Raw genomic sequence first — 12,872 nt, 5'->3', positions numbered from 1 at the left:
CAGCTCTCACAGACCTGTTAGTTTTTCTTTAAGAAGCCCTCCTGTCCTCCACTCATTACCTGTATTAACTGCACCTGTTTGAACTCGTTACCTGTATAAAAGACACCTGTCCACACACTCAATCAAACAGACTCCAACCTCTCCACAATGGCCAAGACCAGAGAGCTGTGTAAGGACATCAGGGATAAAATTGTAGACCTGCACAAGGCTGGGATGGGCTACAGGACAATAGGCAAGCAGCTTGGTGAGAAGGCAACAACTGTTGGCGCAATTATTAGAAAATGGCTAATTTACTTCAAGATGACGGTCAATCTCCCTCGGTCTGGGGCACCACACTCTTAGAAGGAATGTGTAGAAAAATTACACATTATGTGTAACACTCTAATTTACACATTTTGTGTCAATATTAACTAAAACTGTGTATAAAAAAATAATCTATTTTACACATATCCATGTGTAGTTTAAAGTTTACACAACTTGGGTATTTACTCAAAGCATTTAACACATTATGAGTAGACTGATGTGCTTACACATTTTAATGTGTTAATTTTTATAACGCGACCGTTATTTAAATTAGCTAGTCAAACTGAACCAACCAATAAGGTGACTTTTGAGTGAACATAATCCAGTTCCAGTCAGTTGCAGTTCAGTAACATTAACGTTAGTAGATAAAAGTCTGTTAACGACAGCAACTATTTTGTTTTTACTATATTGTTGAAAATAAAACATGTACCTTATCACTTCGTTATCGACTACCCCTCGCGTCAAAACTGTTCGTGAAAACCACCTCTTTACCAGGGAGGAGATGATTCGCGCCGAATCACGCCGGTGATGCTCAAGGTTGAGGTAAGCTGTACTTGAATTATTTTTTTTTACTTATGTTCATTTTCAAAAACAATATTTCCTGCTACTGTTATTTTAATACTGGCTTAAAAGCTAGGTTACGACGAGATTTTGCGGGCAAAAAACTCGACTTTTGTCAATAGTGTAACGTTAGCAGCTAACTTAACGTTAAAGTTAGGTGAAGCACGGCTAAACCAAGCAGCTTTATGTTGACCAATGCTGCGAATTTGCGTGGAAACCCCGATTCAAAATCGGCATAATTTTTTTTCCACTTTCACACGAAATTCCAGATAATGAAGAGACCTTTATTAATGGATTTTACACGCAAAATTTCGCCAAGCAATGGTAGCTAAACGTGACCGCACCTAGATTGTAACTTACAGTGCTACTCGATTTACAATACACAAAATGTTATTTGTAAGGGTGTTTTAAAAATCGTCTACTCTTTATTAATTTGATTAACGTTACGTATAAAATGTAATCGTAGTAGTGGATTTGAAAGTTTGCTGAAATGATTAGCAATATGTCATAAGTGCTCTTGAGTGATGTGCAGGCTAGGTAACGTTAACTGTTAGCATACAATAACGTTACATGTGCTAACTTTATATAAAATAAGTGACCTTTGCATTATGTCTAATATTTATTACACAGCAAATGAACCAATCAGAAGATGGACCATTTTCCACCGACCACCGTGTTCAGTCTCACCAGATTTAATTTATTCAGGTAAGCATTGCAGTAAAACTCACTAAATCATTAATTCATATCAAATCAAGCATTCTAAACAACTTAAGTTTTTATTTTTGCATTCTTTTGATCTATTATTAGGCCAAGGAGTCCGACCTGACCAGGAAGGTGCCTAATAAGCATAGCCTATCAGCGCACAGGTAGGTTAACTACTGAGGGAAAGAAAAAGATCATCACATGGGGATTTCTTGCATCATGTATCTTACTGTGTATTTGTCTCAAACAGCTGTCCCTTCACTGCAAACAAGTTGAAATTGGCTAGCCTAAATCCCTGATTGCAGTTAAGCCTACGAATCTCAGCATTTTTGGAGAGAATTAAGGAAATGTAAGTATTAAAATTTAATCTGGCATAATTTAGTTTACAGTTCAACTGAAATGTTTGAATGTGCTGACAAAAGGGTGTTACTTACAAATATATATATATTCTGAATTATAGTATGATGGAGATTAAAAACAATTTGATGCTTGTGTAATTTTCTCCTCTCTCTCTCTCCCTATTATATTTTTATATAGTGTTGGAACTGCGATCTTCTCTGAAGAAGAACTGAGCACATTTGTGTTGGTGGACACGTTTGCATCCAGGAAACAGGGGACTGATGCATATGTCACACTTTTCTGGAAACACTTCAGGAGTTTCAAAGTTGCGATCTGATTGGTTGAATTCTACAGGATGTTCGGGAGATGTGAGTGTCGTGTTCTTTATCGGTTCGCCTGGAAACAAATGCCGTGACACCAAAACCCCTCGTGGAAGAAGAATGCTATTGTGCTTACAACTGTGACAATGAGCGCTTACCAGGATCAACTAAACACTGGATTTTCAAAAGTATTTGAAGTTCGCGGCTCCATTGTTTAACGTTCTTGAATGAATAATTTATTAGATGCAGCCAGTCTGTTATTGTAGGGACATCAACATCATATATTATCACGCCCCTAAACATGACGCAGAACAAAACGAACTGTGATTGGTTGCGTTACATGTCAGTCAAACGTCCTCATGGGTGGTCCAGACATTGATACTAATAATGAGAACTGTTTCTTGAGCATCAAATCATCATATAAGAGTGATTTCTGAAGGATCATGTGACACTGAAAACTTGGAGTAATGATGCTGAAAATTCAGCTTTGATCACATGAATAAAATATTTTTTAAATATATTCAAATAGAAAACAGCTGTTTTACATTGTAATAATATTTCACAATATTTACTGTTTTTACTGTACTTTTGTATCAAATAAAATATTTGGTGAGCATAAGAGATTTCTTTCAAAAACATTAATGCTTAATATTTTCTAAACTTGGCCACCAATGTACATCAAGCCAAAAATGTTTTGGAAATAAGTGAAATTATTTTGAAGGTGGGGAAGTGTGTCATGTTACCTAATGAGATTGAGAAAATAACTGTTTTATCCTATGTTGGACATTTCCTTTTTGACTGCTTTAAATTGTATTGTTCTATTCTGGATTGAATTTAGTTGTTGATATGTCAGTCATAATAAATAAGATAATCAACCACAGACTTTATTTTGTCAAATGCTTATTTTGTTTAGGATTTAGGATTTTAGATACCTTTCTTAACACAGTGTGTGTAGCCAAGGATAGCACATAATGTGGTAATGTTACACATGTTTACACATCTTTTACACATATTTACACATCTTTTACACATCTTTATGTTAACCTTTCTGACACATTTAGTGTGTTAAACTCATTAACACAGTGAATGAGTTGAAATTAAAACAAATCTAGTAGTCCTGGAGCTCACCCACAGATGTGTTAAAATTTAACACAGGTTGTGTCATTTTTGACACATTCTTTCTAAGAGTGCATGCAAGATCTCAGCTGGTGGGGCATCAGTGATCATGAGGAAGGTGAGGGATCTGCCCAGAACTACACAGCAGGACCTGGTCAATGACCAGGAGAGAGCTGGGACCACAGTCTCAAAGAAAACCATTAGTAACACACTACACCATCATGGATTAAAATCCTGCAGCGCACGCAAGGTCCCCCTGCTCAAGCTAGTGCATGTCCAGGCCCGTCTGAAGTTTGCCAATGACCATCTGGATGATCCAGAGGAGGAATGGGAGAAGGTCATGTGGTCTGATGAGACAAAAATAGTAGGGGTGGGAGAAAAAATCGATTCATCGATGCATCGCGATTCTCTCTCCAACGATTCTGGATCGATTCTGAGAATTTCAGAATCGATTCTGAACTTAGTTTTTAACCAGATATGCGATGACGCTGAGTTTGCTTTAGAAACACCCGTAATCTGCTTTCTTCCAATTCCTCACACACACACATACATACACCAATCAAACTTTCCGTAAAATAATCTTTCATAAGTTCGGAAAGGTTGAAACGAATTACAAGGACATTCACAGGCTTCATTGCACAGGATGCGCTACAAATATCTACAGATAGAAGTTGTGTATGCTCAAGTAAGCTAATGTGATCATCAAAAATTCAACAGCATATAAATCAAAAGTGCCTAACGTTATACCGAATGAAATGTCGAAACCATAATAAAGAGGTAAACGACTGTGCAAGCTGTTGATGGACTCTATCTTCTCGATCTGTGTTTTAATTAGCATTCTGAATCTGATCTTGGAGAAGTCTGACAAAAATGTGATTTTCTCAGCTTTTTTAAATGAAATTTACCCACATTCAGGTGCTGATAAAAACGAATGAAAGTTAGGTAAGAAAAAATTTTATACTTTCTTTTGATATATTGACTGTTTACATATTCCATCCAACAAAATTTTCTGGGGACCATGAAAGTTTTGTGAATATGGCAAAAGATTCTGCCGCTGGCTGGAAACTTAAAAATAAAATGCTGGTGGAGAGGAAGAGTTAATTTAAACTTTAAATTGTAACTTTAAGAAAAAAAAAAGAATAATAATAATACATATTAAGATTTTTGAAAAATGATTTAAAAATGATTTTTAAAATAATATTTTACATAAAAAAAAAAATGTAAAGCTTAATGTACTGATTTAGGACAATTTAGACAGTTTAGTGTCCACTATTTTACAAGCGTTTATATCGACAGAGGCCTGTCATTAAGCATAGCGTCAGTTCTGGCAGGTCACGTTAGTCAAGCTCACATCAGCTGACACTCAGCTGATCCACGTCTACTTATAGCAATACGACGCCTATCACTGTATACATTTATAAGCTCCTTCAGTATTATCAGCAGCTATCGCGTTTCTCAGGAGCTAATTACCCTCCTCCATCCCCAGCTCCTCCTCTCTCCAGTCAGGATGGTATTCTGATTCCCCTTGAATCAGAATAAATTCTCAAATTATGTTGTACTTTAAAATCTTGAATTAATGATATCTGCAATACATTCATGTTGGTTCTGTTCTGTTTACCCTTAAAGGAGAACTCCGGTCAATTTTAACATTGAGCTAATTTTTTTGTACATTTGGAGTGCTGTCAATACAGAGAACAACGACAAAAATCGGTGTTGCCTACACCGAGTTATTCTATTTTTAAAATTTGCACCCTGTTGACTTCAATGGGGTTTATCACGCGCGTGAACTCGGCAATCGACTACTTTGGACTTCAACCGAAAAACAGGATGTAAACAGGTATTTGCGCTGGCTTAAATAACATCATTTTTATACATATCTTTTACATCTACTGCAGTCAGATTCACTCGTGTTCACTCAGAAGGAATCACTCACATTTTCTGTGCACTTGTAATGACACATCAAGGATGTTAAGAGCCTAAAAGCAGGTTTAGTACTTGCCCCATTGAAGTCAACAGGGTGCAAATTTTAAGGGGGGGGGGGTATTGCTGCTCTCCCTGATCTTATCCATGCTAGGCTGCATGGATGTGCAGGGAGTTCTTGCCCAGAACAGAACCACACCATCAATCCTAGCTGTGTGCAATTGCCAATCGTATTTGACGTGGTCCTGACATAAATACAGTTAGAGGACAGAAACATGATTTTTTTTTTTTGGCTGACACTTTACTGAATATGCAAAAAAGCCTTTTTGAACCCTTAATTTAGATGACACATTCTAGTGTGACTATGGTGAGAAAACTGATGCATACTTTAGAAATGTGGGTGGTATTTGCCCATGTTATTCAGACGATAGTGACACATAACCTTGACTAAAGTCTGACTTTATGAGTCTTCACATAAAAGGAGAAGATGAAAAGTATAAATATAATTCCATCATGCACCACGTTCTAAATAAATTATTATATGAATGCTTTTATTCCAACTGAATGTTAAGTCTTAAAGGAATAATTCGCCCAAAAATTTAAATTCTGTCATCATTTACTCACCCTCATGTCGTTTCAAATCAGTATGACCTTTTTCTGTAAAAATAAATACAAATAAAATAAAAAAAATCTAAATATAGCCTATTTTGAAAAATGTCTCAGTGTTTTTGCCCATACAATGAAAGTCAGTTGTGTCCAATGTTGTTTTGAACCCATTGGCTTTCATTGCATGGACTAAAACATTCTTCTTTGGTGTACTATAGAAGAAATAAAATCGTTTGGAATGACATGAGAGTGAGGAAATGATGACATAATATTTGGGTTAACTATCCCTTTAAAAATAAAGTACAAGTTTTCCTTAAGATGCAAAGCACATGGTGCCAAGACCCTCAGGTCTGGTTGTGTAAATGACAGTATCTGATCCAGCAGTGTGTAGATTGAGGAGCTGCCAGCAGTGTTCCCTTTCCAGACGCCAACCTGAACCTATATTTCAATCTATGCTGACACACTTTCCCCAGGAACCTGTTTGTGTATTCCACAGATGTCGATGCTTTTTCACTCCCATCTAAACATTTGTCTTAGACGTGGAGTTCCCAGGACTGGTCTTCTGTCATGAGTATTACGGCACCTAAGCTACCTTAGTCAAATATTATTGACAGGCAGTTTGGGAAGTGGCTGTCTAGGCAGGAAGGTGTTCTCCTTTTTAATCTCTTTTTTCAGCTGAAATTAACGTTGTCGTTCTTCATTTCCGTATGAAAGCCCTGTAATGAAGATGCACACAGAAAACAGTCATAAATTATGGCAGTGAATAGATTGCTACTGCTGTGTTTTGGAAAGTGATTTCATTCATGTCAGAGTAATTGCCTGCTGTTAGATAGGGAATGTGAATGTTTTTTAAATAATGGAAAACATACTGCTGACTCTGCGGCCCCCATCTAAACATTTTGTTGATAGGAGGTAGGTGGGATTTCGATATAGTATCTGAAAAGAGATGTTGAGAAGGGATTTTAAGCACCTTGTCCACCCGTAGGCCTATCTGTACTTTACTTGAGTTTTTTATATTTCTGTCAACTTTTACTCCACAACATTTCCTAAATAAAATGTATACTCTGATTCATTTCCCCAAAGCACATTCGTTACTTAGAACAAAATAAAGTCGGAAGAACACTGACTGCAAGCAAGATGTGCTAACAAGTGCTTGCACAACCGCGGTTGATTTCATTTTCCGGGTTGCGTCCATTGCTGGAGTGGTTGAGAAGTGCGCTGTCATTATACAATGCGAGAGCGGCCTCTAGAGGCGAAATAAAAACTATCATTGATGCCTTGTGGTTGTTACGAAAGGATAGAGGGGACAATAGCAAGTAAAACAGGTCTTTATTAGAATATAAAGCACAAGTCTCAGAGTGAAAGGGATGCAGACAAAGTTCCCAGAAGTGTTGGAAGATCGCCGGTACAGTTCTCAAGAGAGGTGTGTAGATCACAAGATCCTTCTCAATGCGATGGAACACTTTGATGAAGATGCAGGCAAGGCAGCGCAGGCTTGCGTTGACAACTCGATCAGATGGTCAGACGTGAAGTGATGAACCCAGTGTTGGTGAAGAGTGAAGACTTTAACTGTAACGACGAACTTCCAGACGAAGACAAGGCAGGAGACACGAGGAGCCGAAGAAACGGGAACACAACAGGCAACATCCACAAAACAACGATCTGACAAACACAAGATGCATGAGGTGAGTATAAATAGGCAGTGGTAATGCACAACACCTGTTGCTGATCTCCCGGAGGACAATCAGTGGCCACGCCCACACACACACACACATTCATTAACAAAACACGCACACACAGTGCAAGGGAGCGTCAATGAATTCCTCAACCGTGACAGTACCCCCCCTCCTAGGAACGCCTCCTGGCGTTCCCAGACCCCCTTACCTGGCGATTGTAATCATCGATAAGGGAGTGATCCAGGATGTCCCTAGCAGGCACCCAACTTCTCTCCTCCGGACCGTAACCCTCCCAGTCCACCAGGTACTGGAATCCGCGTCCCCTCCGTCTCGAGTCCAGAATTCGATTTACCGAATAAGTGGGTTCCCCATCTACGAGTCGCGGCGGTGGGGGAACCGGGGCTGGCGGATTAATGGGTGAATAAAATACGGGTTTCAATTTGGAAACATGGAACACGGGATGAATTCTTCTGTACGCAGAATGGAGTTTGAGGCGAACTGTCACCGGGCTAATGATCTTGGTGACAGGAAATGGGCCAATGAATTTGGGAGCTAGCTTATTAGAAACGGAGCGGAGTGGAATGTTCTTAGTAGAAAGCCACACTTTGGAACCGACGACATACACGGGAGGTCTTGACCGGTGGCGATCGGCCTTAACCTTGGTGCGCGCCCTTACTTGGAGCAGAGTCTCACGGGCTCTGGTCCATGTATGGTGACACCTCTGGACAAAAGCGTGAGCGGAGGGGACCGCGACTTCGGATTCCAGACTAGGAAAAATAAGTGGCTGGTACCCTAAGCTACCCTCAAACGGAGATAGGCCCGTAGATGACACAGGTAACGAGTTGTGTGCGTACTCCACCATTGAGAGTTGTTGACACCAAGAGGAAGGATTCTTGGCGGCAACACATCGCAACATTCTCTCCAGATCTTGGTTGGCCCTCTCGGTCTGTCCGTTGCTCTGGGGGTGGTAACCCGAAGATAGACTGACAGTGGCCCCCAGTAATTTACAAAATTCTTGCCAAAATTTGGAGACAAATTGGGATCCCCTGTCAGAAACCACGTCTGTCGGGAGGCCATGTAACCGAAAGACGTGATCGATGACAGTCACCGCTGTTTCCTTGGCTGAAGGCAATTTGGGCAAGGGAATAAAATGAGTCGCCTTCGAGAACCGGTCCACTACGGTTAAAACAACCGTATTGCCTTGGGAGGGTGGGAGGGCGGTAACAAAATCTAGCGCTATGTGGGACCAGGGTCTCGAAGGGACAGACAGCGGTTGAAGAAGCCCATCTGGGGGTCGATTGGAAGTCTTACCAACCGCACAGGTCGAACAGGCCAAAACAAAATCTCGAATGTCGCAAGCCATAGATGGCCACCAGAATCGTTGCTTAACTAGAAATCTAGTACGGTTTACTCCTGGGTGACAGGCCACATTGGAACAATGACCCCACTGAATAACGTCGGACCGTAATCCCTCCGGCACAAACAAACGGTTCGGTGGGCACCGAGACGGAGGCGTTACCCCTTCTAAGGCCGTCTTGACCCTCGATTCGACCTCCCATCGGAGTGTGGAGATGAATAGAGTCTCCGGTAAAATGCACTCGGGAGTAGACGGGCGTTCGGATGGATCAAAAATACGAGATAAAGAATCGGGTTTAATGTTTTTAGAACCCGGGCGGTACGAAAGAGTAAAATCAAAACGACCGAAAAAAAGAGCCCACCGAGCCTGCCTGGAGTTGAGTCTTTTGGCAGATTGAATATATTCTAAGTTCTTGTGATCGGTCCAGACGATAAAAGGTACCCCCGACCCTTCTAACTAATGTCGCCATTCTTCCAATGCTAACTTGACTGCCAACAACTCCCTGTTACCAATGTCATAGTTACGTTCAGTAGGAGACAAACAATGAGAAAAAAACGCGCAAGGATGCATCTTGTCGTCTGAAGAAGAGCGCTGAGAGAGCACTGCGCCTACCCCCACCTCTGACGCATCGACCTCCACCACGAACTGACGTGATAGATCAGGGGTCGTAAGAATGGGAGCCGAAACAAAGCGGCTCTTCAGGTTGGCGAATACAGCTTCGGCTGTTTCGGACCATCTGAACGTCGTTCTGGGGGAGGTCAAGGCAGTCAGAGGCGCGGCTAGTTGGCTGTAATTACGGATGAAACGTCGGTAAAAATTGGCGAACCCCAGAAACCTCTGTAGGGCCTTACGGGAATCTGGACTTGGCCAATCCACCACAGCCTTAACTTTGTCAGGATCCATGCGCACTCCCTCAGATGAAATGATGTAACCTAGGAAAGGGACAGACTGTGCATGAAAAGCGCATTTCTCCGCCTTGACAAAAAGCCCATTCTCTAGCAACCTCTGAAGCACTCGTCTGACGTGCTGAACGTGTTCCTGGAGAGACGAAGAAAAAAATCAATATGTCATCCAGGTAGACATAAATGAACTGATCGACCATGTCTCTCAGCACATCATTGACGAGTGCCTGGAAGACCGCTGGGCTATTGGAAAGCCCGAAAGGCATAACCAAGTATTCAAAGTGCCCTCTGGGGGTGTTAAAAGCGGTCTTCCATTCATCCCCCTTCCTGATGCGGACCAAATGATAAGCGTTACGTAAGTCCAGTTTTGTGAAGACCGACGCTCCCTGCAACCTCTCGAAGGCTGAAGACATCAACGGCAAAGGATAAGTATTCTTTACCGTGATGTTGTTCAACCCTCGGTAATCAATGCAAGGTCGCAGAGAACCGTCCTTCTTCCCCACAAAAAAGAACCCCGCCCCCGCTGGAGAAGAGGAAGGTCGGATGAACTTGGATGCCAGAGAATCAGAAATATATTTCTCCATGGCCTCCCTCTCGGGAACAGACAGAGAGTAAAGCTTGCCCTTAGGCGGAGACGTACCTGGCAGTAGATCTATTGCACAGTCATAGGGACGATGCGGAGGAAGAGAAGCAGCTCTGGACTTACTGAACACTTCCTTCAGGTCGAGGTACTCAGCGGGCACGTTTGACAAATTCACCGACTCTTCCTGCAAGACAGAACAAGACAGAGACGAACCAGCAGACACTAAACAAGACGCATAACACTCAGTGCTCCAGGCAGAAACGGAATTATGTCCCCAGTTCACCCTGGGGTTGTGCTGCACCAGCCAGGGGTGACCGAGGACAATGGGAACCTGAGGGGAGTCCATGAGGAGAAATGACAGTTCTTCGGAATGATTGCCGGATGTGGTGAGTGTTATCAGAGCGGTGGTGTGAGATACTGTGGGTAACTGTTGTCCGTTGAGTGCGCTGACTGAGATCTGGTTAGCGAGTGGTGTGGTGGGAATCTGAAGCTGTTGTGCAAGTGACCAGTCCATAAAGTTACCTTCCGCGCCGGAGTCGAGAAGAGCTTGACAGTGATGTGACCGAGTTGCCCACTGCAATCTCACCGGGAGGAGGGTGGAAGAGGTTTTCTGGATGGAGACCCCGCCCGACAGGATCCTCTTCTTCACTGCCGGGCACGCTCTTTTACTGGGCAATTATTGAGAAAATGTCCAGCTCCGCCACAGTAGAGACACAAACCTCGGGACCTCCTTCTCTCTCTCTCCTCCCGGGAGAGCCGGGCTCGACCCACCTGCATGGGCTCGTGATCGTCGACGGGGCTGACCGCATCACGAGCGTTGAGTGGGGGGATCCCAAAACTCCTCTGTGTAGGTGTGGTACGAGTGTGTAGTTCCAACCGATGCAGGTGTGCATCCACTCTTAAGGCCAGTTCGATCAGGTCGTCGAGCCTCCCTGGCAGATCCAGGGTATAAATCTCGCGTTGGATGCGGTCAGCCAGCCCATGCAGGAAGATGTCCCATTGCGCCTCCTCGTTCCAGCGGCACTCTGCGGAGAGGGTGCGAAACTCAATGGAATAGTCGGCGACGGATCTTTCTCCCTGGCGGATGTCTGCCAGCTGGCGAGCCGCCTCTCTGCCTGCGACTGCCCGATCAAACACCCTCTTCATCTCCTCCGAGAGTGCCGCGAACGAGTCACAACAGGATCGATGGTTCTCCCACACCGCCGTCCCCCATAGCGCCGCACGCCCGGACAGCAGTGTGAGCACGAAGGCCACCTTCGAATCTTCAGTGCAAAAAGTCTGGGGTTGGAGAGCAAAAAACATAGAGCACTTGGTCAAGAAAGCTCTACAATAACTTGGCTCACCAGAATAACTCTCCGGCGTCGGAAGACGCGGCTCATGTTGACGGGCGGGTGCGGGCGGTGCGGGGGGGACCGGCGGTGGGTTGGGCGCAATGGGCTGTGTCAGTTGTTGAATCTGTTGGGTGAGCCCGGACACCTGCGCTACCAATGCCTGCACCGCTCTTCCAGTTGCGGCGAGATTCTCCTCCTGCCGCTCCATACGGGCTGTGTTGTGTGCGAAGTAATCTGTGACTTCAGATCCGCTTGCTGCCCCCTGCATGGTCAGATCGTTCTGTTACGAAAGGATAGAGGGGACAATAGCAAGTAAAACAGGTCTTTATTAGAATATAAAGCACAAGTCTCAGAGTGAAAGGGATGCAGACAAAGTTCCCAGAAGTGTTGGAAGATCGCCGGTACAGTTCTCAAGAGAGGTGTGTAGATCACAAGATCCTTCTCAATGCGATGGAACACTTTGATGAAGATGCAGGCAAGGCAGCGCAGGCTTGCGTGGACAACTCGATCAGATGGTCAGACGTGAAGTGATGAACCCAGTGTTGGTGAAGAGTGAAGACTTTAACTGTAACGACGAACTTCCAGACGAAGACAAGGCAGGAGACACGAGGAGCCGAAGAAACGGGAACACAACAGGCAACATCCACAAAACAACGATCTGACAAACACAAGATGCATGAGGTGAGTATAAATAGGCAGTGGTAATGCACAACACCTGTTGCTGATCTCCCGGAGGACAATCAGTGGCCACGCCCACACACACACACATTCATTAACAAAACACGCACACACAGTGCAAGGGAGCGTCAATGAATTCCTCAACCGTGACAGTGGTGTTTGTTTTGACCCGTGACTCATTAGGCTGCACACTGCACAGAGCCTGCAAGACTCTTCAGAACGGATTTAAAACATAGACAACAAAACGGTATGTTATACAGTGTACACTACAGTACATGTTTTTATATCATTATAAAGTAATTCGTTTGTTGATTAGATGCTGCATTGGTGTTGGAGAACAGCAATATGTTTCCGTCGAGGCTGAGAGGATGCTAGCATTAGTAGCCTATACCTCAAGCGGTTAAAACAATGCTACAAAAACACACGCAAGTCTGACAAATATTTTGATTAGATAATTATCAAGTGTTCTAAAATAGAA

The 12,872-nt window shown here is 43.2% G+C and overlaps 1 long non-coding RNA gene across 1 annotated transcript; it reads left to right on the top strand.

Moving 5' to 3' along the window:
• The first annotated feature begins 1,483 nt into the window (after positions 1-1,483).
• On the top strand, positions 1,484-2,185 carry LOC308680544. The gene is made up of 4 exons (XR_014028925.1): positions 1,484-1,569; positions 1,672-1,730; positions 1,817-1,915; positions 2,104-2,185. It is a non-coding gene; the product is annotated as an uncharacterized lncRNA (long non-coding RNA).
• Positions 2,186-12,872: the final 10,687 nt, after the last annotated feature.

Source organism: Scardinius erythrophthalmus, assembly GCF_964197995.2.
Source record: "Scardinius erythrophthalmus genome assembly, chromosome: 20".
Lineage (NCBI taxonomy): Eukaryota > Metazoa > Chordata > Actinopteri > Cypriniformes > Leuciscidae > Scardinius > Scardinius erythrophthalmus.
The sequence above is the reverse complement of the archived record's forward strand: the minus strand, read 5'-3'. Positions and strand labels throughout refer to the sequence as shown.